Source organism: Crocodylus siamensis, chromosome 2 (assembly GCF_052110815.1).
Source record: "Crocodylus siamensis isolate JL-2025a chromosome 2, ASM5211081v1, whole genome shotgun sequence".
NCBI lineage: Eukaryota > Metazoa > Chordata > Crocodylia > Crocodylidae > Crocodylus > Crocodylus siamensis.
Window position 1 is genome coordinate 296,543,929 of NC_143396.1, and position 23,162 is coordinate 296,567,090.

Here is a 23,162-nt window from a genome sequence, read left to right on the forward strand (position 1 = left end):
GCACTCTCTTGTGACCCATCCTTCCCACCAAATTAATAAATAAACCCTCTAACTTGGTAAAGCCAATTACAGTTTGCAAAAGATGACAGGACTCAGATACTGGGGATGGTTATTTAAAAGATCAAGTTTAAATAATCCCCCCCAACCAAAATGGCAAGAAGCATGAAGATTTTATTTTACTGAGCAGCGTATCACCACTGACGAGAGAGAGCAGAACAGCGAGCACCACTTGGTTTTCCGTATGTGCTCCACGTGTACATGTGGGGGTGGGGAGCAGGGTGTATGCATGCGTGCATGCATGTCTACTATAAACACCATTTGCTTTCCTGTGTTTGCAAAACAAGTGCATGAACACAAATGGGTTGAAAATGATGAATCAATGCCACAATTGCTTCAAATTGCAGTGGGAATGACACTGTTTCTGCCTGGCAGAACTGAGTGGCAGGGTTGGATCTGCAGCTGCCTCATTGTGCTCGGTCTCTGAATGACGGCCTATTCCTGCTTCTGTTTAACTTCGCAAGCTCAAAACATTAATCCAGCAATTAGGAAATGAGGAGTTCCTTCACCAGGCAGAGGAGTTCAGATGAGAAGCTCCACTCTAAGCAGATGGCATGGAAATGGTCTTTACTGCCTTGTAGTGCCTGTAACAAAGTAGGAAGCCAAAGATATTACAAGCAGGGCTTTCCAATACGAACTCCAGCTTGCTGTCTTCATTCTTCCAAGAGATACAGCCATATATAGCATATAAACTTATCTTTATTATTCTAAGTCTCAAGTTGCAGCAAGGGAAGTTTAGGTTGGGTATTGGGAAACACTTTCTCACGAGAAGGGTGTTGAAGCACTGGGACAGGTTACCCAGAGAGGTGATGAGTTCTCCATCACTGGAGATTTGGAAGACCTGGGTACACCAAGCCTTGTCTGGGATGATGTAGTTGGGGCTGGTCCTGCTTGGAGCAGGGGGTGGACAAGATGTGACCTCCTGAGCTCCCTTCCAGCCCTTGTTGTCTGTGATTCTTTGATTTATATAAATTGGCCAGCGTCTATGACCAGAAAAACTCAAAACAATCCAAGTAGTAGTACACAGTCTCAGGAGTTCCCAGATGCTCACCTGGAATCCTTAAATATTGAGTTGGAATCATCCAAAGCTATATAACATTGTTCACAAGAAATACTAGGCCTGGCCAGTAAGAAACAAGTCCTTTTTTTTTTTTTTTGTGAAAAATATCAAAGTGTTTGCAACTGTTTTGATTCCTCAGGGGAAAAAAAAAGAAAGAGATCTTTAGTAATTTTTTTTCCCCCCAAACCACACCCCCAGGAGTGAGAACTATGCAAGTTGCTAGAGTGCCCTGGTAGCAGGCGGGAGTCCCTGCTTTCACACCTGAGGCTCAACCCCCTTTTTGCCAAATAACAAATGTCTCTCTAGAGTATTGGCTTTTTTTTCCTATGTGAGATCCATCTTCCTGCTGGAGCTCAAGGGCTTTGGATAAATCGCTTGGTATTCTTTGCACCAGAAGCAGTTGTCATCGGGTGTGACTAGTGCCGTTGTTGTCGATGTGCTGTCAGTGTTGAAGTCTCAGAAGCTGCAGCGTCAATGATGTCGCAGCCAGGAGATCTCAACCCCAGTCAGATCCCAAAACCACAGGCTGGGTTTGGTGGCCAAGATTTGGCCAGGCTTATTGTCTACAAGCCCAGCCCTAACATAGTTTGGCTTAGCAGGTGCATCAGACCAGGAGTTAAGGCATTTGTATCTGTGACAAGGTAGTTGACACAACACCATGATGGCTCCCCAAGGCCACTACGAAGTTCCCATACTTTCCAACTCTCCTTTTAGTCAGTCATTGAAACAAATGATGTATTTCATCCCATCTGTATCTTGAAGGTCTCAAACCACCCTGCACCATGGGTTCATTTCACATCCTGACCTTCATGTTCCTGTTCTAGTCTTATCACGCAGGCACTGGACTCTCCTACACCTTGAACAGCCATCTCCCTTTCCTATCTCCTGGCAGGAGCACCCAGCTTGCCCACATACCAAGCTTTGCATATGTAAGGAGTTCACGGATCAGTCAGGTTTGCAGATCAGCCCTACTCTGACCAGCAAAGCCTGTGTGTGAGCAGTATATATTGATCGATATTTTGGCAAGGTCTATAAAAGTGACTGGCTTTCCAGTCCAGACTGCAGACAAACATGTCTAAAGCAGCCAGATGAGAGCTTTGGACCTGGGTTTCCTACTTCCAAGATGGCTGAGCTTAACCACCTTCTTTTATGTTTGTGCCACCACTTCTCAAAAGCAACCAGTTTCCACAAACTTCTTTAGTTTCATCTACTCTGTTTTTTCTGTTCTCAAAAAATTTCAGTGCTCAATACCGCTTGGCTCTAAGGAATGTCCTTTTTCCTTCTTGGAATCCTAATGCCAAAGAGATTTCACGGGTCATGTCTACATGAGATGCTTTACTGCATGATAGACTGATCTACTGCACCATAAAGGGTCACTGTCTACATGTGCAGGCACTTACTGTGCAGTAAATTAGTTTACTGCACAGTAAAGCCAAAAAACACTAATTGCACATGTGGATGTGCCCACAGGGGCTAACACAACTTCTTCAAGAGTGCATAATAGTCTTACAATCATAGACTAAACAGATTGTTCATCTAATCCAACACCTGCTCAAGGCATCATCATTTGATCCTGCTCTTGAAAATTTCCAAGGGTGGTGTTTCCACAACTTTTCCAGGTAATCTGCTCCAATACTTAACCACCCTCATAGTGAGAAAGGTCTTAATATCCAACGAAGGTCCAACCAATTATATATCCACCTTAGATAAATTCATCTAGACTGTATTTCCTAAGCTTAATAATAACAATGAGGTGTATGGGATGCCTGAGGAAGGGTAGAACAGCAGCACCTTGTTAAGGTGGTTTGGGATCACTGGTCCTCACTTGCATCCAACTGCTCCTGGTAACCCATCAAAGATGCAGTCTCCACAGTCTCCTGAGAGTGATGGCTGCCAAAGAAGAAATATTGACAATGTAATGGCAAATAGTGTCAAAGGCCTTGCTAGTCAAGGTATATCACATCCACTGCTCTCCCCACATCCATAAATTCTGTCACTTTGTCATAGGAGAAAATCAGGTTGATCAGGCATGACTTGCTCTTGATAAATCCACATTGGCTGTTCCCGATCACTTTGTTGTCCTCTGAGTGACCTGCTCCATATTCATTTTGTTCATTTTATTAGATGTGTGCAATTGATTTCTTATTTTGTAAAACATGATTGGAGGTATTTATCTCGGGCAACCCTATCACTTTTAGATTAATATCACGTTTTGCCTTGGAAACAACAAAAATGGGACATTTTTATTTTCTGCGGGGTGTGGAAGCCGGAAAACATGATGTTTATATTGGTTTTCTAATTCTAATAGTTTTGGATCAGAGTCATTGGTGTTATGTTGCACGAGTCATGAAAAGAGAGGCTTTCTGGGTTTTGCTTTGTTTTATTTCAAACTTGCATAATACTTGCGGAAGGCTATCGTTACTTCTCTGCTTTCCAGGATTCTGTCTAAATTAATGACATAGCAACTACTAAAATAATTAGCCAGGGGTTAGACGATTAAACAGGAATTCTGAAAGCTCCGTACATTTGGCATTTCCGACTGTTGCTCTTGTACCTCTGACATATACAATTAATTGTTAGGCTAATTAAGAATGTGTCTTTATTTAAAAACTTTTATGTGTGAAGGACTAATAGTTTTGGCTGATCTCCTTTGGCACAGTTATTTTTAAGAACCTTTGGTGTGAACGGACTAGCTTTATGCAAAGCTAAGCTTAAAAGCAGCTGCTTGAAGGCATTAATGTTCACATCATGCGTCTGTTTATTAGCGAGGCTTAGCTTTAGCAGTTTCCTGTACAGTAAGCCTAATGGCACAAACATAAAATTTTATGTTGTAAGGAAATAAGACAGGGTGTTATTGCTGACATCAAAATGATTGGTGTAAATTCTGTCCCTAACTTGTATTATTTTCGTGTTCAGAGCAACTCCAAACTGATGAGTAATAGAATCGTAAACTTCAGGTTTATGAGCAATGGAAACTGGTTTCATCAGAAATGCCACAAGGACCTTGCGGTCTACTTATAAGTTTTTTTCCCTAAAGATCAGAGAGTGTGGGAGTCAAAGCTCACTGATAAGGCACCTGGGATGCACTTTAATTCAAGGTATCTGCTATGGCCAGGGCTACTGCTGGATGTCTCTCACACAACTCAGCTGTAAAATGCCAAAGGAGAAAAATGACCACCTGTTTCCCAGTTAAAAGAAACCTTCGTTTCATCCCTGGAGCAGGCCTCAGTTCCTTGCGCAGCCCTGCTACGAGCAGCATGCCAGAAAGCAGGGTTAAGGCACTGCCTTTTTAGGTGACATCATAATTTGGAGCCAGCGGCAGCTGGTCTCGCTGTGCTCGCCTGTACTGAAATTGGGACCATATGGCACCTTGCAGCCTGAGATGTGTTTCTTAGATGGGAACATACCAGACAAACGGGACTGATCGAGAGAGGCAAGATCAACAGTGCAACGATCTTGCTTCGTTCACTTCATTGGAAACAAGGATGTACCCTCCCCTCCCCTCCCCCCCAGCCCACCCCCTCCAAAACCCCAGAATCACTAATTGCAAGATCAGCTTACCCACAGCGGGGTCAGCATGCAGAGACACCGGATGAGGCTGTAAATGATGCCGCAGTTTATTAATGTAAACAGATGATCTCTTAACATCCAGCTCTAAAGTGTCTCCTATAAAGAGTAAAATATTATTGCATCTTCTTGCTCCGGTCCCAGCAATTCCTTTGGAGTTAATCTCCATGCACAGTTGCTACTTAGTTTTCCATGCCATGACTCCTGTATTTCCCCTCACAATAATGTGTGTATCTTCTTCAGCCACAACCCTTCTGTCACATCTGGGCATTTGCTAGCCCAGACAGTCATATCTGACCAACCCAAACTCTTGTCAGCACCACCTGCCTTCCCAAATATTTGATATATTCATTTGTTTAGGATTTTTCTATTATTTTGCAAGACAAATGATCATTTCTATCATTTTGGTGCCATGGGCAACGACATGGAGAGAGCATAGAGAATTCAGTCTATACTTTCCGGCCAAGGAAATAATAATTAGCTGGCCATGGTTCCTTGTAAATACCCTATAACACTGTCATGTGAGAGCTCAATAGACACTCTTGTCTAAAAATTTATAAACAGTTTTTCCTGTAAATCTTCCTTTCCTCACTGCTTCACTGACTCTGAACTGGATGTGAAGATGAAATAAGACAAAGGTGCCTTTAGAGAAGATTAAGATGTTAATATTGCATTCAGAGGAGAAAACTGAAAAACTTTTGCAAATAAAAAACAGGGAGAAAAGGAAATAGGCAATTCTGCATTAGCTCCAAATGTAATGTGGAAGTCCCAGACGAAGTTCCCTATGCTGTTCCCCAGTCTCAAATGCATTTGTTTTTATATTTTATTTCCTATTGCTTTTAATAACTCCTTTGACTTTTCCTTGGAGCACATAAAAGCATGATGAACAACACCCTGTTTGCTCTTACTGCTACTGCTTGCTTGCTCTGAACGTCCCAGTCCCAGCACACACCTATGACATGCCTGCGGGTCGTGACATCCTACACTTGTAAATGAACAGCAACAGATTCATAAGAAAGGGAAGCAAGAGGAAGGATGACCCTCCACCTCCCTGCTTTAATGCTCTTTTTAATAAAAAGAGAGAGAGAGTCTTCATTATTAGTAGCACCTGTTGGGGACATGCATCTTGGCATCGCTCTGTTGACAGCAATCTGGTGGGGTTGCGCTTGCCGGTGCCAGTGCGCTTTCTGCTCTGCTCCTGTGCCTACATGAAACCAAATGAGACGTTGTGTATTTCTCGGGCTGAACCGTAACCAGATAACTGGGGAGGAATGGAAAGGAGCCCTTCTCCCCTCAGCTTCCTCTTTGCATCTCTGTCACAGTATCGGGTGGCTTGTTGCGCATTTGGCTGTGCTTGAGAGCATCAAGCTGTTCAGCAAGATGCAAATGAAACTGCGTTTGCACAGAGTGCAGGGAAGGTGACAGCAAAGATTTCATGTAAAACCTTGTCACTGAAATGTCAGGGAATCATTCATTTATATATATAAACTTCAGGATGTGCTTGAAAGCTGAACCATATTCTGCATAGCCAACATACTGCAAGGACAGGACTACATATTGCTGCTTCCATGAGGAGAAAAGACTGGAAGACATGAGGAAGGAAAAATCTCTCAGGAAAAATATAAATAAATAAATGAGAGAGAAAGAGAGAGTGTCAAGCTTTTTAAACTCCTCCAGGCAACCTGTGTATTTTAAGATCCACCTTTATTTTTTTTTATAGGAACAAGTGCTGAGTCAGATTGTACCTTAAAATATGAATCACAAAAGCTACTCGCACGAATGTGGGGTGTGATACCTGGGTCTGTGATTCTTCCATGTCGTGCAAAGGTAAAGTTGCTAATCAAATGGAAATAAAATGTGGGTGTGCAAGAGCTGGGGACAGCTTCACACGGAGGCACCCACCTCCTGCACACGGCCGGGGGGGTGGGATGTCGACCTGATTGTGGCAGATCTACTGCGGAGGTGACAGGGGAGGTTTCCCAACTGCACCAAAACTCACACGTACAGAAGCTGCTATGAGCAGACTGCAACAGGCCAGGAGTCTGGAAATGTTCAGTCTCACTCTTCGCCTTAAATGGAGCAAATTGACCTGCTGGAGCCAAAAAGAGATTGACAAAATTTGCAGAAGCTGGCTGGAGTTACAGACGCTCCGGATGTCACAGAGTTACAGAACAGGGGGCTGGAAGGGACCCCAGCCCCTGCCTGAGGTAGTATCAACCCTGTCCAAATCATCCCATACAACCATAATATAAACTCTACATAAGACAACCTTTGACTGACCCTGACACAACACAGACCTAACACCCAAACCTGCCACGGGTAAAGCAGGGGAACCACACAGCCAACATCCTGCTGCTATGAACTGTTGTCGATATATGCTCCTGAGGCACCTATATACATGGCAGACCTCTGCTCCAACACATCCGAATTAACACGCGGAGAAGATTGGAGAAGACTCAATCGAGTCTGCTGAACTGTCCTAATTAGTGCACTCCAGCAGCCTCCGTGTCACCTGCATTCAACGTTGCCACATTTCAGAACAGCAACGGGGGGCATTTTAACTAAGGGTTGTTGAACAAGCTTTAGTTGAAGCGCCCCTGCCACCATTTTAAAATGTGGGGATGCTGAATGCGTATGATGCAGAGGCTGTTGCAGCACACTAATTAGGACTCTCAGAATCGCTCTAATTAAAGCACCTGCCACCCCAACACATGCCTATAGATGCCCAAGAGGTGTCAGGTAGAGACTGTACCTGTGCTACAGAGGAAGACAACTCCCACCCCAGTTCATCCCAATTTGACCAGGGGGTATATTTCATAGATTTCATAGACATCAGGGCTGGAAGGGACCTCGGGAGATCATCGAGTCCAGCCCCCTGCCCAAAGGGCAGGAAGTCAGCTGGGGTCAAAGGATCCCAGCAAGATAAGCATCCAATTTGCTCTTGAAGGTGTTCAATGTAGCTGCTTGAACCACCTCCGCTGGCAGGCTGTTCCAGACCTTGGGGGCTCGGACAGGAAAGAAATTCTTCCTTATGTCCAGCCTGAAGCGGTCCTGCAGGAGTTTGTGACCGTTCGACCTCGTCATCCCTTGGGGCGCTCTGGTGAACAGACGTTCCCCCAGATCCTGGTGGTCACCCCTGATAAACTTATAGGTGGCCATCAGATCACCCCTGAGCCTGCGCTTTTCCAGGCTAAAGAGTCCCATGGCTCTCAGCCTGTCGTCGTAAGATCTGTTTTCCTGACCTCTGATCATGCGCGTGGCTCTCCTCTGGACTCTCTCAAGCTTCTCCACATCCTTTTTGAATTGTGGAGCCCAAAACTGGATGCAGGACTCCAGCCGCGGCCTCACCAAGACCGAGTACAAGGGGAGAATGACGTCCCAGGATTTGCTCGAGAAGCATCTATGGATGCACGCCAGCATTTTGGTCGCTTTACTAGCCGCAGCAACGCATTGCAGGCTCATGTTCATCTTGTGGTCAATGATGACCCCCAAGTCTCTTTCTTCTGTAGTGCTAGCCAGCGTAGCACTGCCAAGCCTATAAGGGTGCTGCAGGTTTTTCCTCCCAAGGTGGAGAGCCTTGCATTTTTGGGTGTTAAACACCATCAGGTTCTCGTCTACCCATTTGCTGAGCTTGTCCAGGTCAGCCTGGATCACCCGCCTATCTTCTGGTGTGGATGCTTTGCCCCAAAGTTTGGTGTCATTGGCAAACTTGGCCAGTCCACTCCTGACTCCAGTGTCCACATCGTTAATGAAGATGTTGAACAGGATGGGTCCCAGGACAGAGCCTTGAGGGACCCCACTGGTCACAGGGCACCACGATGAGTGACTGCCATCAATCACAACCCTCTGGGTCTGACCACGGAGCCAGTTTCCCAGCCAGCGGATCGTGGTGGAGCCAAGGCCACAAATGGCCAGTTTGGCCAAGAGGTGACCATGGGATACCAGATCAATGGCTTTTTGGAAGTCAAGATATATGACATCACTCTCTTCTCCCTTGTCCAGGTAATTGGTCACCTGACTGTAGAAGGAAATGAGATTGGTCAAACAAGACCGACCCGCAACAAACCCGTGCTTGCTATCCCTTAGCAGGTTAGCCTGGGCCAGTCCCTCAAGGATGGCCTCCTTAATAAACTTTTCTAAGATCTTCCCCAGGATAGAAGTCAGGCTAATGGGCCTGTAGTTAGCCGGATCCACTCTCCTCCCTTTCTTGAAGATCGGCACCACATTGGCCTTCTTCCAGTCTTCGGGCACGACACCAGAGCGCCAGGAGCTCTCGAAGACCCGTGCCAGGGGCTGGGCTATGACGCTCGCCAGCTCCTTGAGTGCCCTGGGGTGCAGGTTGTCAGGGCCAGCTGACTTGAAGGTATCCAGCTTCTCAAGGTGTTCCTTCACGAGGTCAGCATTGATGGAGGGTAGGGGATCAGTCTGACCCTGAGCGTAGGGGGAAGACCCCCTAGACAGCATTGATTTGGCTGTGCCAATGCTCCTGCTGGGACCAAAGTCCCCAGCCTGGGCTGTAGCCAACACCCAGTGCCTGTGGGGAGACTTAACCCCCCTGGCACCGGTAGTGGAAAGGGGCAATCAGAGAAGCTCAAACGCTCCAGAAATCCCCGAGTAGAACAGGTCCCGGCAAGCAGGAGTCTTTCCTTGTTAACGGCTGAGGGCCCAGCTGAGCAGAAGGAGTTACTCCCTTGCTGGGAACAAGCAGCAGGCTCTTGTCCTCTCTGTGGGCCAGGAAATCCTGGAGGTGCACACAGCTGCATGCCACAAACTTCTTCCTGGCATTGCCAGCCTACAAATAGTGTTCAAGGTCTCCTCACCTCTGCCCCGGCTCTGCTCTGCAGCTGTGCAGCAATCGGGCCGTGGGGCTGTCAGAGGGAGCGCCGTTCCCGCACGCCGCGGGGCAGAGCGGGATGCAGTCGTCTGGGGTGCCAGAGACAGACCTGCGTCCAGGTTGCAGCCAGCATCCGACTCAAGTGCTGGTTCCCAGCTCCTCTCTGTGTCTCTTCTGCTCCTCAGAGCAGACACTTAAAAAGTCTCTCTCGTTTCCAAATCCTTGGCTTCATCTTTATCAGTAGCTACTGTTTTCTAATATCGATCTTTTGGCGTCCTTTGTATAATTCTGAGTAGTGTCTAATGCCTCTTTGCCTCTCTCTCAGCTCACTGGAATCACATCACATCAACATTAAATACTTAAGTAAGCTTTAGAGAATCCCCCAGGCAGTCTCACGGCTTCCAATCCATGCACAGTGCTTATATACCATGGTGATAAGTATTTTAGCATAGATTAGATAGATTTCAATATCATCATATGCCACAAACAGGCTTTATGCAGAGAAACAGTAAAGTACTTGAGAAATTCCACAAGGTTTTTGATAAGAGCCTATTAACACCACTTAATTTCAACACTCGGATATTATGTAAGCAGAATGATTCAAATGAAAGCACATCGTCATCGGGTGGCATGTGCAGCCATCTCCTGGGTTAGCTGCTGGCTAAAAGGCAGCAATGCACCATGTGCTTTCCCAGGAGGAGTCTGTCACTGGGATGCCCCAAGTGTCTATGCCAGAACTCCAGTGTTGTTTATTAACTGTATTAAATGAGGGTGAACAGCAAAGTGCAAAACTTAAATCGGACCATAAATGGTCTTAGCCGGGAACCATGTTCCTTTGGAGCTTAACTTTAGGCACCAGAGTTTGAAAATGTGGACTTTCATTTCTCAATCGTCATGGTCTCTGGAAAAGACCCTTCATACAACCACAATCATGTCCCTGTTTTTCTCCAGAAAAGAAGTTTGGCGCCATTAAAAAATGGAGAATGTCAGGTACTTGCTCAAAGACAAGTTACAGGTGGACCATGACACCGAGTTAATACGATACCATAACGGTGAGTGCTGGCTGATGGGAAGCAGCATTTGCTGTGGGCAGGGCCATGGACTAAGCCCAATCTATTTGCTCACCACCCTGTATCTAGGTCTCATAGCCAAGGCTGGTTATTCCCCGCAGTAGGAGTTATGGATGAGTTGCCCGGGTACTCTGATACCCTAGGTGATGGGCTGATACTCATACTCGTGGGCTGATACTCAGTGTGGGATGATACCCTGAAGGCCCTTAGCATTGGTGTGCTGGTACGCTCCAACTTTTTGGCTTGGAAAGAACTGTGACCTCAGATAAATGGTTCTGGAGTCCATGGCTGTGGAAGGAGGGACGGAGTTTGTGAATTTGAACAGTTTCTTCTCCTAATCAGCTGGTATAGATGAGGGCTTCACCAGGTCCTGCTCCCAGCAATCCTTCAGAGCAGCTCCTCCCAGTGCTTGAGCTCTTTGACGGGATCGCCCGGGGGCCTGTGATGAGCCTCAGCATGGCTCCGGTCCCCTGGCTCGTCGCCCTGCGTCTCTGCTGCTAGCACACGCAGCGGCACAGCTGTAGCAAAGGGGCAGGATGGAGTGAAGCACCCACAACGATGCAGCAGACCTGGCCCTTCACCAGCATCTTCATCATCTTCCCACGAGCAGGGACATGACCGTTGTCTTTGCTGTGCAAACCCCAGACCACACTTATACACAACCACCTGCCCACACCACCACCCGCAGTGGTACGTCACAGCTGCTGGCCCCGTACGTGTGGCGAGCATCAGTGTAGGGCTGGGCACTCGGGCTGGTAATTATTATGTGAACACTTCTCATTTTCACTCACGCTCTTCAGGTGGGCCTCGGATGGCCAGTAGGATATTATTATAGACCATTAGGATATTGAGTAAAACGCTTTCTTTCATCTAAGTAAGTAATCTAGGAAACATTGTGACTGAGTGAAACAATATCCATGGAAACTCTGAATTATAATTGCTTGGTTGGCTCAATGCATTGTTTTTGTGGCCATGGAGAGCAGAGGCGAGTGCAGCTGCAGCGCTGGTAGGCTGAGAAAAGGCCTCTCTTATTTTTCCTGTTTTCATGCAATGGCTGAATGCTTTGAGAAACAAGAGTCAGATGACCAACCTCCCAAGAGCCAAGGACCTCTGGTTTCCAGGAAGAAAAGCAGCACACCATAACCGAAACTAAAACTGCTGGAAACGATGGTTGCAAAACATCTTTGTTGTGTGATACACCTCCAATATTCATCACTGCTTTGTCAGCAACAAATGTTATAACCCAGAGAAAAGCATCTCCTTGATCTTCCAGAAGTGAAAAAAAAATAATGTTCTTGGGCCTTAACATTGGAAGTGTTGCATTTCAATTTCTAACAACTGGCTTAAATTAAGAAGGAAAAGCAGCGGGGCTGTTTTTTAACAGTATGCATTTAAAAAACAATACGCTTGATTCTTTTTAGAAAGCAAAGTTCAAAGGGACTTGCATCGAAGAAAGCAAAGCTCAACTTACATTTTTGCAAACGTGTTCCTCGCAGTGGACTTCCAGGTGTCCGGCTTCTCATACGCCGCCTTTTCTAAATGTGAAACGATGGAACGATGCGTGCACTGTAATACAAGTGAAGCCATTTTAACAGAAAAGAGGTGTGCCGTGTAAAAATCCTCTGTATGCGCCTGTTTTGCAGAGCTGGTAGCTATGTCCAGCCTAGCGGTGCTCTGTTTAAACACATCTGCCCCGCACATAACTGAGCCACATGTTGTACTGGTGCTTGAGATGCCTTTCAGACAATATCTGGAAGAAGTTTTCTGGGTCAATGGAATAAACCCAGCTAAAGAAAAACTTCATAGGTGGCAGCAATGGAAGGAGAGACTGAAATCAGGGAGCTATTTTTGTGCAGCATGCAAAACCTCAGCTAGTTCAGGGGATTGAAGTGCTGCGAACACAGCTACAAGGTGCTCATTAAAAAGAGAGATAACTAGAGAGAGGAACCCCTCAGTGCTTCTACTACCTTGGTATAAAGACACCCAATTTGGGGAGCTTTCTGTTTACCAATGACTTATTTTTCTTTACATGAGTCCCTTCGGGGAGTGTCTACAAGGTTTGCATATTTTGTTTGACCCACTGTTCCAATTATTTCTGCTCCAGAACGGTTGTCAGCCCCGACGTTGTTTGTTGCTTTTTCTCCAAGAATGAACGTGTCCCAGGCCAATAAATGTTACTGTTACATATTATTATGACTTGATGATAAGCATTAAAAATAACAATATGGACAGGCTCCTTCATTAGACTATTCTGGAGGAAGATCGCTTTCCTGCCTCTAGGTCACATGCCTCATGGCAGAAACATCCATAATCTTTAACTCGTATGTAATAAAACTCTATTTTCTCATGGGTTCTGGCGGCGTTATGCAAACAGTGCTGCAGAGGGAATCACTCCTGACCTGATTTTTAGAAAAGCAGAAAAAAGGGAGCCCAGGGAACAAACCTTCTGATAAGGCAGCTGCGTGAGAAACGAACCCACGCCACAGCAGCCCAAAGAACCGAACAATAAGGTTGTGACGGAGACAAATCAACTCCTCCATGGTTTCACTTCCTCCCGAATAAAAAAAAGACCATTGTTTGCAAATGTTACCATCTCGGAGCCCCTACGGTCTGTCACGCCCGTGCAATATGGCAGGTAGGGTATACGCTCTCCATGACTTTCTTCACAGTGGTATCTACCAGGACTGGAGGGAATTGTGCTGCAAAGAGTTGCTGATACCAACCTATTCCCTACTCCCACTGCCTTCCTCTTCTACCCAGACCCTGAGATGTTCATGCAAAAGGGCTTAAATGAGGTCCCAGGGACAAGTCATACAGGCTATGGACATGGCCCTTCTTCTCTTCATGGTGAAAAATTGGACTTTGCAAACATAGGGGCAGGTGAGATTTTGAAACAAATAGCTGGGCCCTGGAAACCAACCAAGATGCTAAGGAAATCTTAAGCACACATACAACTAGTGCAGCAGCACTTGCCTAAGTTTGCAAACAAGCTAAAACCTTACCTCTGAGGGGTGGTACCTGCTCCATTCTTCTCCATGCAATGATGAAGACGGGATGACTGTTGAAATAATATTTTGTGAGCCTGAGACCACTTTATTTGATAGACTGCTCTGTGCCTGTCCCTTTCAAGCAGCTAACAGAGAGAGCAATTTGAATGCAAAAGATATGGAAGAAAGGGGAGAGTAGGAAGAGGGTAGTGCTGAGAGAAGCAAACAAGTAATAAACCCATAGAGGCAAAGGGGTCACAAAAAATGAATAGAGGCAATAGGATAAAAGGTGCGTCTATAAGGTGCATTTCTGCCCTGCCTTCTGCGTGACTTGTACTAACATGGTTAACTACCTCTCCCTATTGAAACAGTCATAGAAATATAGACAATGAAGGTTGAAGGGACCTCAGGAGGTCACATCTAGTCCAACTCCTTGGTCAGAGCAGGACCAGCCCCAACTACATCATCCCAGCCAAGGCTTTGTCTACCCGGGTCTTAAACACCTCCAGGGATGAAGACTGCACCACCTCTCTGGGTGACCTGTTCCAGTGCTTCACCACCCTCCTAGTGAGGAAGTTTTTCCTAATACCCAACCTCAACTTCCCTTGCTGCAGCTGGAGCCCATTGCTCCTTGTCCTGTCACCTGCCCCCACTGAGGACAGCCCAGCTCCATCCTCTTTGCAGCCCCCCGACAGGGAGGTGAAGTTTGCTATTCAATCCCCCTCGGTCTCCTCTTCTCCAGACTCAACTGCCCAGTTCCTGCAGCCTCTCCTCACCAGTCCTGTCCCCCAGCCCCACAACCATTTTCATTGCCCTCCACCAGACTCTCTCTGACTTGTCCGCATCCTTTCTGTAGTGGGGGCCCACAGCTGGACACAGGGCTCCAGATGTGACCTCAACAGTGCTGCATGGATGGGAATAATCAGTGCCCTTGCCCTACTGGCAACGCTTCTACCTATGCAACGCAGGATGCCGGTCGCCTTCTTCGCCCAGTGGAAGAGGGATGTTAGCAGGGGGCACGCCCCAGACTAACTCTAGTGTGTCTTCAATCAGTGAAGATTCATAATGCTGACTTTTTACCCATGGCACCACTTGGACACACACACATGTACATACACGTGTGCAGATGTGCACTCCTCTGGTATCCAAACCGAGGCCCAGCCTCCTGCAAAGCCAAGCAAGAGGAGGACATGGCATTCATCTGATTGCAAACAGTAGATGACATGTAAGGCAATGATGCCATCCCTGTACAGGCATCCATGCCACGAGGGCCCATCAGCAGAGCTGCTGGATGACGGAGATCCTTAAACTGTAATGAAGTAGAGACCCCATGGAGGCGTGTGACCAGGAGCTTCCCTATCCCGTGTGGGCAGCAGACACAGGGTGACGGGGGTGCAGTCCTGACCACATTTCTAAGGAAATTAAACACAGCTCCACCTCAGCTACTTTCCACAAAAATGACCCGTGTCCAACCCCAAGTCAGGTATTTCGTGACCTCATAGCAAATCAATTAAACTCTGCAAATCACCTGAAGTATTGGATTTTTAGGCTCCGTGAAGCAAAGCCGCAAAACGGGGGAAAAGGTCACACTCTAAAAAGCTTCCAACCTGACATTTCATTTCATTTCAGAGCCGTGCGGTCGGCTGGGGCAGCGTGAAAATAGCACCTGCTTGAATCAGCGGCTGGACGCAATGGGAGGATTTGCTGCAAGGAGAAAAGGGTGTGAGGTGACGCTGATGAATGCATACATGCGCATGCACACGTGTTTTACATGTGTACATGTAGGACAAGGCTTCACAGCCCAGGCAGTGCACTACGGGGCATCACAATGAGGCGCAAGCCCATTGCGCTGTTACTATGGGTCATTATAATTGTTCATTGGACATCCTGCAAGGCATGGACCAAAAAACACCACACCTTTGCCCTCAGGCCCTTAATGAGAATGTGGGGGCAGGTGTGTTGACCTGGGGCTGAGCTGTGAGGACCTGGTCCTCTGCTCTGCCACAGTTTCCTGGTGTGTGACCTGGGCATGGCATTTAGCCCAGCCCTATGCCTAAGTTTTCCTGTAGGAAATGGAGACCAAGAGCAGGGTGGGCTGAGGAGAAATGTGCCAGACCACTCCAAGATGCTCAGATCCTGAGGGCAATGTAGGGGCCTTTGGGAGACATCCAGACTGCTGTGTGCTCCAGGGCTTCGCTAAGGCCCTGCCAAGAGATGGCATGCAGCAATGCCCACCTCTGTGACCGGGACCTGCTAGCTCAGCCTGGGCCTCACTGGGTATCAGCATTTCAGGGGCCACCAAAGAGCCACGAGGCTGAGCCAGAAGCAGAAGCAGTCCTGCCCCGCCCGAGAAGCAGCGAAAAGGGGAAAGAGTTTTCACATCTGTTTTGCTTTCCCAATAGTCTGCTTCTGCAGAAGTCCTGCAGCTCTTCAGTTCAGCACTTTTATTGTAATGCTGCTGCCCCCACATGGGTTATTGATGGCGATGGCTGTGGCCAATGAACGGCAAAAGAGCCTAAGATACAAGGCCCAGTGCTGCTCATCATGTTGGCTGGTGCTTTGCAAATCAGTGCTTTGAAGGGGCAACGCTTGGTGCCGGGTTTGAATGTGCTCTCTGTGCTCCTTTTGACATCCTCCACAGATGGACGGGGAAGAGCGAAACAGGCCCTCACCCTTTCCAGGTCATCACTACAGCTCTACCACATGCACCAAGAGATGCTGAAACCCACCCACGGGGCCTTTCTGAGCCTCTCAGAGTTTGCTCCTGTCGTCCGTGGAGACTGCAAGCTACAGACAGGAACCCCGGAGCGCAGGAGCAGGCGGGTGCTCACTGCAATCTCAGACCCAGTTGGCAAGATGAGCCATGGGACAGAAATAAATAGGAAAAGCCCCCAAGCTAGGAATCAGACAGGCATTTATTTAACAGAGAGAAATTAGCCGTTAGGATTGTTTCCCAAGGAAGGGGGAACTTTCCCACTACTTGGAGTCCTTGCCTTGAGGCTGGGTGCATGTCTAGAGGAACAGACCCAGGGAACCCCCATCCTGGGGTCCCTGTCCCAGGCAGGAAGATGGGCTGGATGATCATCCTGTTCCTTTTTGGCCCTTGGAGCTGTGGCTCTCCAGGAGGATGCCTCGTTAAGTATTTGCAGCTAATCTTCATAGCTGTAGGTTACAGGCAAGGAGACTCCGCAGCTCCGTGCAGTGCTGTCCGAAGAGATTATTTCTGAATGCATCAGGTTTACCAGACACCCTCAACAATTTGTCACAAAATATAAAGGATTTCCTTGTATGATGTAACTCTCTGTGGGCTTCCAGGGTGATGCTTGTAAGATCTTGCACGCCGCAAAGTTGGACTACAAACGACGTGCAATTGCATTAGGATGAACTAACACCTTCTTCCAGTATGCACCAGGTTGACGCCTAGGGCTCATTCTAATAGCTGAGTTGCAAACCCCTGAACAATAAGGTTTATAGTGGAAATAGAGACTGGCCCCTAATTACACTGGTGCCAATGGCGCTACTATAATGATGATGATAAACTAGAAGGTCGTCTCTGAGTCGCAGATTGAAACAGGACGGTAAGGCAGGTAATTTGTGGTGCTCAAGCTAGACTTTACCCTAGGGTTAGCATGGAGGAAGCTGGTACTAAATGCCAAGGTTATGGAAATACCTTCTGCTGTGTCTCCATGTAGTAACGTGCTGACATGCTGTATGCGCAGGTCCGACGGAGTAGGAAGGACCATCCAGTGACATTTGCTGCTTTGCAATTCAATCCTCCCCCACAGCATTCAATCGCAATTAAGCACCAGTGTCCTGGGACAAACGCTTACTGGTCACGGGTGTAGGCAGACAGCGTGCTGAAACGCACTGTTTCTCTGGATGCTGCTCTTAAAAGCTGTTTGCAAATGAAGCCTTACATGTCTCACATCTGCAGTTTTTGGTGATTGCTAGGATGTTTTAAGATAGGACTTCTAAGGGGAGCAAGGCTGGTCCGTGGTGAAATGCAGAATGTATTCAAGGCCAGGTCGGATGAGTCACTGGCACAACCGATATGCTCTAAAATCAGAGTTTTAGAGGGAAAAAAAATACAGCTGGACTATGACAATGGTCTCTTCACAGAGACTGCTCTCAGTTGCACCTGAGCAGCCCCCCAGACTACTGTAAACGCTCCAGGGCATCCCTTTCCCATCGCTCCGCTCCCTTCGAAGCTGTCATTTCAGGCACCAGCTCTGGAGCAGCTTTCAAATGGGTCATTGTAGACATTTCTGGCCAAGTCACTGGGAAGCGCTCATCGAAGTTATTGCATAACAAGGAAATACATCCTAGTACCATCAAATGGGTCATTCATATCTGAGTTCTCCTATCCTTTTAGAGTAGTCTTTGTTCATTTTGTCCTGACTATTGTGACTCAAAGGAGAATTGGGCCCAAAGTCTCTAGCTTGTGAAGCTGGTCAGTGACATTTTGCTCATATCATAGGATTGCATGGATGTACTGAGAGCTGAATCTTGTCTTTCCTGTGCATTTTCAAACATTTTTTTAATTCACAAAATACAGTGTATCTGCAGGCTGGAGTCTATGCCCCAAAAATTGACAATTACAACCTCTTTCCAGGGTTCACAGGCTTTTGAATAGCTATTTCACCCACTCACTGGATTATTTTATATTTTTTTAATGTAGAAAAGCATTAGTAAAGTTGCAAAGCAAGCACTCAGAATTTACGAAGAGCTACAGTACGTTTGAATTAAAAATAACCACACGCTATTTTTCCCAGAGACTCGTGGTCTCACTGTGTGCATTGAACTGACAGTGGCACATCATGAAAGGTGATCTAAAATTTTGTTTTCTCTTCCTTTTAATCCCTGCTGTATTCATGACACACAGTCCTGCAACAAATGAGGTGGAGATTGAAAGATTGCTGCTTTCACCCTCCCAGAGCCAGACTCTCCTGGAGCACTGCCTGTGCAAAAGCAGCATTTGACCATGTCATCAAAGAGTGCAGCATAATGCAAAAGCAAAAGCAAAATGGGAGGTGACTTACAGCAACCAGAATGATGGTATAATTTCAGACTGTTTGAGTTTGCAATTTTAATCGTGTTGGGGTTTATGCCTGGGTTTAATTGCGGTTTAACATTGGGTTTAATAATATTAGGGTTTATGTCTGGGCTATGTTTGAGTTTACAACTTTAACGGTGTTCGGGTTTAATCGTGTTGGGGTTTAATTTCCTAAGGTGTTTATTTATATATTTTTAATGTCATTTCTTGTTAAGCTAATTAAAAAGACAATGAAATGCAGACATTGGATCCTCAGGCCTTGAATGCTCTCTGGAAGGACTGGTGCAGATTCACCAAACAAGTATTGGCCACATGATTGCAGTATCCAGCTGTTATCCTCCATGTGCACGCACACTGCAAAGCACTCAAGCAGGGTGAGTCGAGGATACATCCCGATGGCAGAGGACTGGGGAGACCCAGAGATCTTTCCCTCTATTTCAGGACCCAGACTGGGGGGTTTCTAGCCTGCACAGTCCTCTTTCCCCATCCCCACCAAGACGTGACTCCTTCCAGCCCCGGTAGCCTGCCAGCATGTGCTGCCAGTTCCCTCCCTTGCCACTGCCAGCCTCTTGTGCCCTTTGGTCTGACTCTTAACCCTGTAGCCTTTGCGCGGCAGCACAGGAGACACGGGTTCCCCGCTCTCATTTTGGGCACCGAGACCCTGTCAAGTTCTCGCGACAGAGGCTGTCGTCAGCTCTGCTCTGGCTCGTGTCTGGCAAGGACAGCATTGCTGATGATGAAGCTCTGACGTGCTATCCAGGCTCTACCGAGCATTTGCTGTGACTGTCCTGTCATCTAATACACCCCGGGCACTGAAGCAGGGATGTCCGGAGCTGAGAGAGCTGAGCTGTAGCTTGTGCCAAGGGGCCAAGCTCTGCAGTGAATCACATCCACTGTGGACTGGGCACCTGGGATGGATGTAACACACTCACCAGCAGCAAAATGGGATTTTTTAGGGGCCTATAGCTGAGCCAAACGTGGTCAGATTTTTTCCTACCCCCCAGCTACCTGTCGAGTCCTTGCTCCGAAGCACAGCAGCGCTTCAGCTGTCTGAATAAAGGGCCTTGGCATTTTATCGTGGGCACAACGTGACTTTCCCTTACTTTTGATCTCAGAAATACCTGAACCATTCTGCCTGCAATTTCCCCCCAGATGGGTAAGGTGTCGGCGGACACCAAGTATCGACAATCTCACCCCAAAACACTGAACTCCGACACAGCTCTAAGCTGTCGAACCTGCCCGGATGGGCCGGGAAAGGACGGCCGACGGAAACAGCAGGTGCCGCCGGCAGCACTGCCCCTACCTCCAGGGAATATGTCCAGCATAAATAAAGGAACAAAAACTAAAGAATGACCCGAATGCCTATGGGAAATGTTTGCTGTCAGTCGGCAATCCCACCTGCAGGTACCAGGGCCTTATCCGTCTCAGTCCGGGGCTCTGGCCTGCTGGGATTAGATGTAGACCCCCCGCTCCTACAACTCGTCCTTCACACAACACTGCTTCACTCGCACTAGCGACAGGCTCAGTCACTGTCATGGCGTGCTGGAATAACTTAATAAATAGGGTCACTCTTGTTTACACTGGCAGAGCTCAGAAATGGGCATTTAGAAATGCAATTTGCCAAACCTGTAGATGCCCATGCAGGGATCAGACTGGGGGGGGGCAGACTCTTGGTACACCATTACATGATCTATGTCATTAGTTTATTGTTTGCTGGGTCAATGAGGAATTTCCTGCCCCTGGAAACCAATGAACGGTGATTTTGAGCAAGGCCAGGAGACAGGCAGGTGCGAAAGAGGCAGTGGGCAGCCTGCCTGGTGCTTAGCAAGAGAGGGGATCTCTCCCTTACCTGCGCTGCCTGAACAGATCGTTGTTTCGTGCAGCCCGGAGGGGAGCAGTTAAGGACAAGGTGTCTAGTAGAGAAAAGAGAAAAATATGAGAAGCCCTGAAGATTTCCACAGAAGTTCTCAACCCAAGCCCCAACTTCTGTTAATTCTGCTGATGAATAAGGTGGGGAAGGTTAAGTACCTGGAAGCAGGAGCGCCATGCTTTCTGGTGCGCAAGAAGGCAACAGTAATTACAGCGCCATGCTCAGGACACGAATTGGGAACTAAGCAAGTCTGGGTTTCTAGAAATTACCACCAAGGTCCATAACCCTGCAGCCCTCCGCAGCCCTCTGCACGGACATCTTATTAATATGACTTAAGTCTGTTTCGGGCAGCAGGAGCTAATGGCACTGCAGATTGCTGTGCCCCCCGCCCACACACACACTTCCTGATATGTAAAACCCTTGCACTTTCTCTCTGACTTTCATTTGAAATGAATGGACATCATCAGGACCAAATAAAAAATCAAATGAAAAAAGAATGACTAGATTAAGGGGAAGGGCCAAACAAAAGAAAGAGGAAAGAAACCAGTGCACAATGCATCTTCTCTCATATACTTCATTTCCTGATCCAGGCATCGTTAATGTGGTGGGGCCACACAACTGCTTTATCGTAGATGCTTGCCAGGCCCTCATCCTGGGTCTGTAGGTGTGCAGCACACGTGAGGAGGGGTCAGCAGCCAGTTGCACATTGCACTCACACATTGCAATGTCCCTTAAGCCAACCTTACAGACTGTGGCATTAAAGTGTCCAGCACCAAAGCAATCCTGCTTAGTTTAATCCATCGGTGCAGGAGAGCTCATACCTGGGTGGGTAGCGTGTTGGGTTGCTTGGGAAGTGCTTGACCTCAACCTGCCTACCTAGAAATGCACGTTTCCTCCCGAAGGCCCTTCCTGCTCTACCTCACAACACAGCTGCTGCCCTCGCAGATAAAACTAGGCATGGGGAAGGGAAGTGCAGAGAAAAGATAGGTCAAGAGTCCCATGGCTACACGTGGCACTGCCACGATGCACACCAGCCCGAGAAGGCAAAGGATGACGTGTTCATCAGAGGTACGGCCACCGGCCAGGGGTGTCTGGAAAGGAAAGGGTGACGCTTGGATAACACAGGCGGGTGCAATTTCCTAAAACTGGGTTGGACGGAGAGCGCGGAGCAGGACTTGAGAAATCTGGCAGCTGAGCCGTTGGAAAGCAATGTGCGGGGCGGGGGGAGGCATCCGGCCTGGGCCAGGGCTCAGCTGCGGCGTGCTGTTCACGATAGGTGATGGGTGTCCCAGGCATGGGGTGTGTGTCCCTGGTGGAGGGGTAAAAAGTGACCTGTTGTCTTGTGGTTTTGTGTCGGGTGCATGCAACTGGGTATATCTATGGGTGTGAGTGTGTGTGTGTGCGTTCAAAGGGTGCTGCATCTGCATGGCTTAAATCAGTCCTGAGATCTCACAGTGAACTTGGCAGCCGAACTCCACCCCAACCGCGCTCTGGGTCAGTGCTCAGGAAGCAGCAGAGATGGGACATATTAAATCGTCATTGTTCGGATGCTGGATTGCCGCCCAGGGAGATGAAGGGTGAGATCCAAAAATGCAGCGAAGCCCTGCAGTGCCGAGGAGCGGTGCCCGCTCCATCGGCCCCGGCCCTGGGCTAGACCCGGGCTCCAGGAGGAGCCAGTGCCGGGAGTGGGACTGGAGCAGCCAGGCCCCGAGCAGGGACCCACTCGAGCTAGCACACACGGCAGCACTGCGTGCACGTGCGCCCCTCCAGCCCCTCTGCGCCGGGGCTCATGCACTTCTCATCTTGCTGCTGAGTAGCCACGAGCAGCCCCACGCTTGTCATCAGCATGAGGCGCTCGGGAGACTACGACCCTCCTCACAGGAGCTCCTAGTCATTAACTCTACCATTTCTCCTCCTATCTGAACCTTGGGCTGTGCCTCGATCAGGCTGTAGACGCACCCTGCTGAACGCGCTCCCCACTGGCCATGGTCTGGCTTTCCCAGATGGGGACAGCAGGAAACCCCCAGTGTAACAGAGGCTGCTCACCTGTGCAGAAAGGGTGCCACGGTGCATTGCTCCAGAGCCAGGGCAAGTGCAAGATGGGGCATGAGTTGCTACCCAGTGGCGAGGGCATTCCCCGGGGCTCTTGTCCCTCATATTTAAACCAGGCAGTCATTAGTCTAAATGACGCATAAAGGGAACACGGGGCTGGGGTGGGGGGGAGGGAGGCACGTGCCTCCTTCCCTCCCCCCCCGGGATTGGCCCTCACCGGCTGGGGACTGGGGGGGCAATGGCTGGTGCCCCCTGAGAGTATGGGGGCGCCAAGAGAAGCGGGAGCAGAGGAGCTGGAGCGGCACATGTGCACACAGCACTGCCCTGCTGGGTAGCTCCGGTGGACAACCCCCCAGTCGGCGATCGGCTGCTCGTGCCCCCCAGGATCTGGAGGCACCGGTCACCCATGGTCATTAGATAAAACAAATGAGTGTCCCTTGGAGCAAGGCCTGGAGCTCCGGACACTGTACCTTTGGAAACATGAGGTGTGTCTACATATGGATTTAAGTGCGCCTAAATTTAATGCGCATTAGCTTAATGCACATTAACACCCGCACATGCAGACACCTGCCTAAACTCACTTAGTTAATGTTGTATGTGGACTGATTTGGG

The 23,162-nt window shown here is 48.2% G+C and overlaps 1 long non-coding RNA gene across 1 annotated transcript; it reads right to left on the bottom strand.

Moving 5' to 3' along the window:
* Nucleotides 1-257: 257 nt before the first annotated feature.
* LOC149872441 (uncharacterized) lies at nt 258-20,541 on the bottom strand. Its single transcript, XR_016440627.1, has 6 exons — nt 20,478-20,541; nt 13,591-13,646; nt 12,060-12,154; nt 4,679-4,783; nt 2,909-3,007; nt 258-641 (listed from the first exon to the last, which is right to left on the bottom strand). It is a non-coding gene; the product is annotated as an uncharacterized LOC149872441 (long non-coding RNA).
* Nucleotides 20,542-23,162: the final 2,621 nt, after the last annotated feature.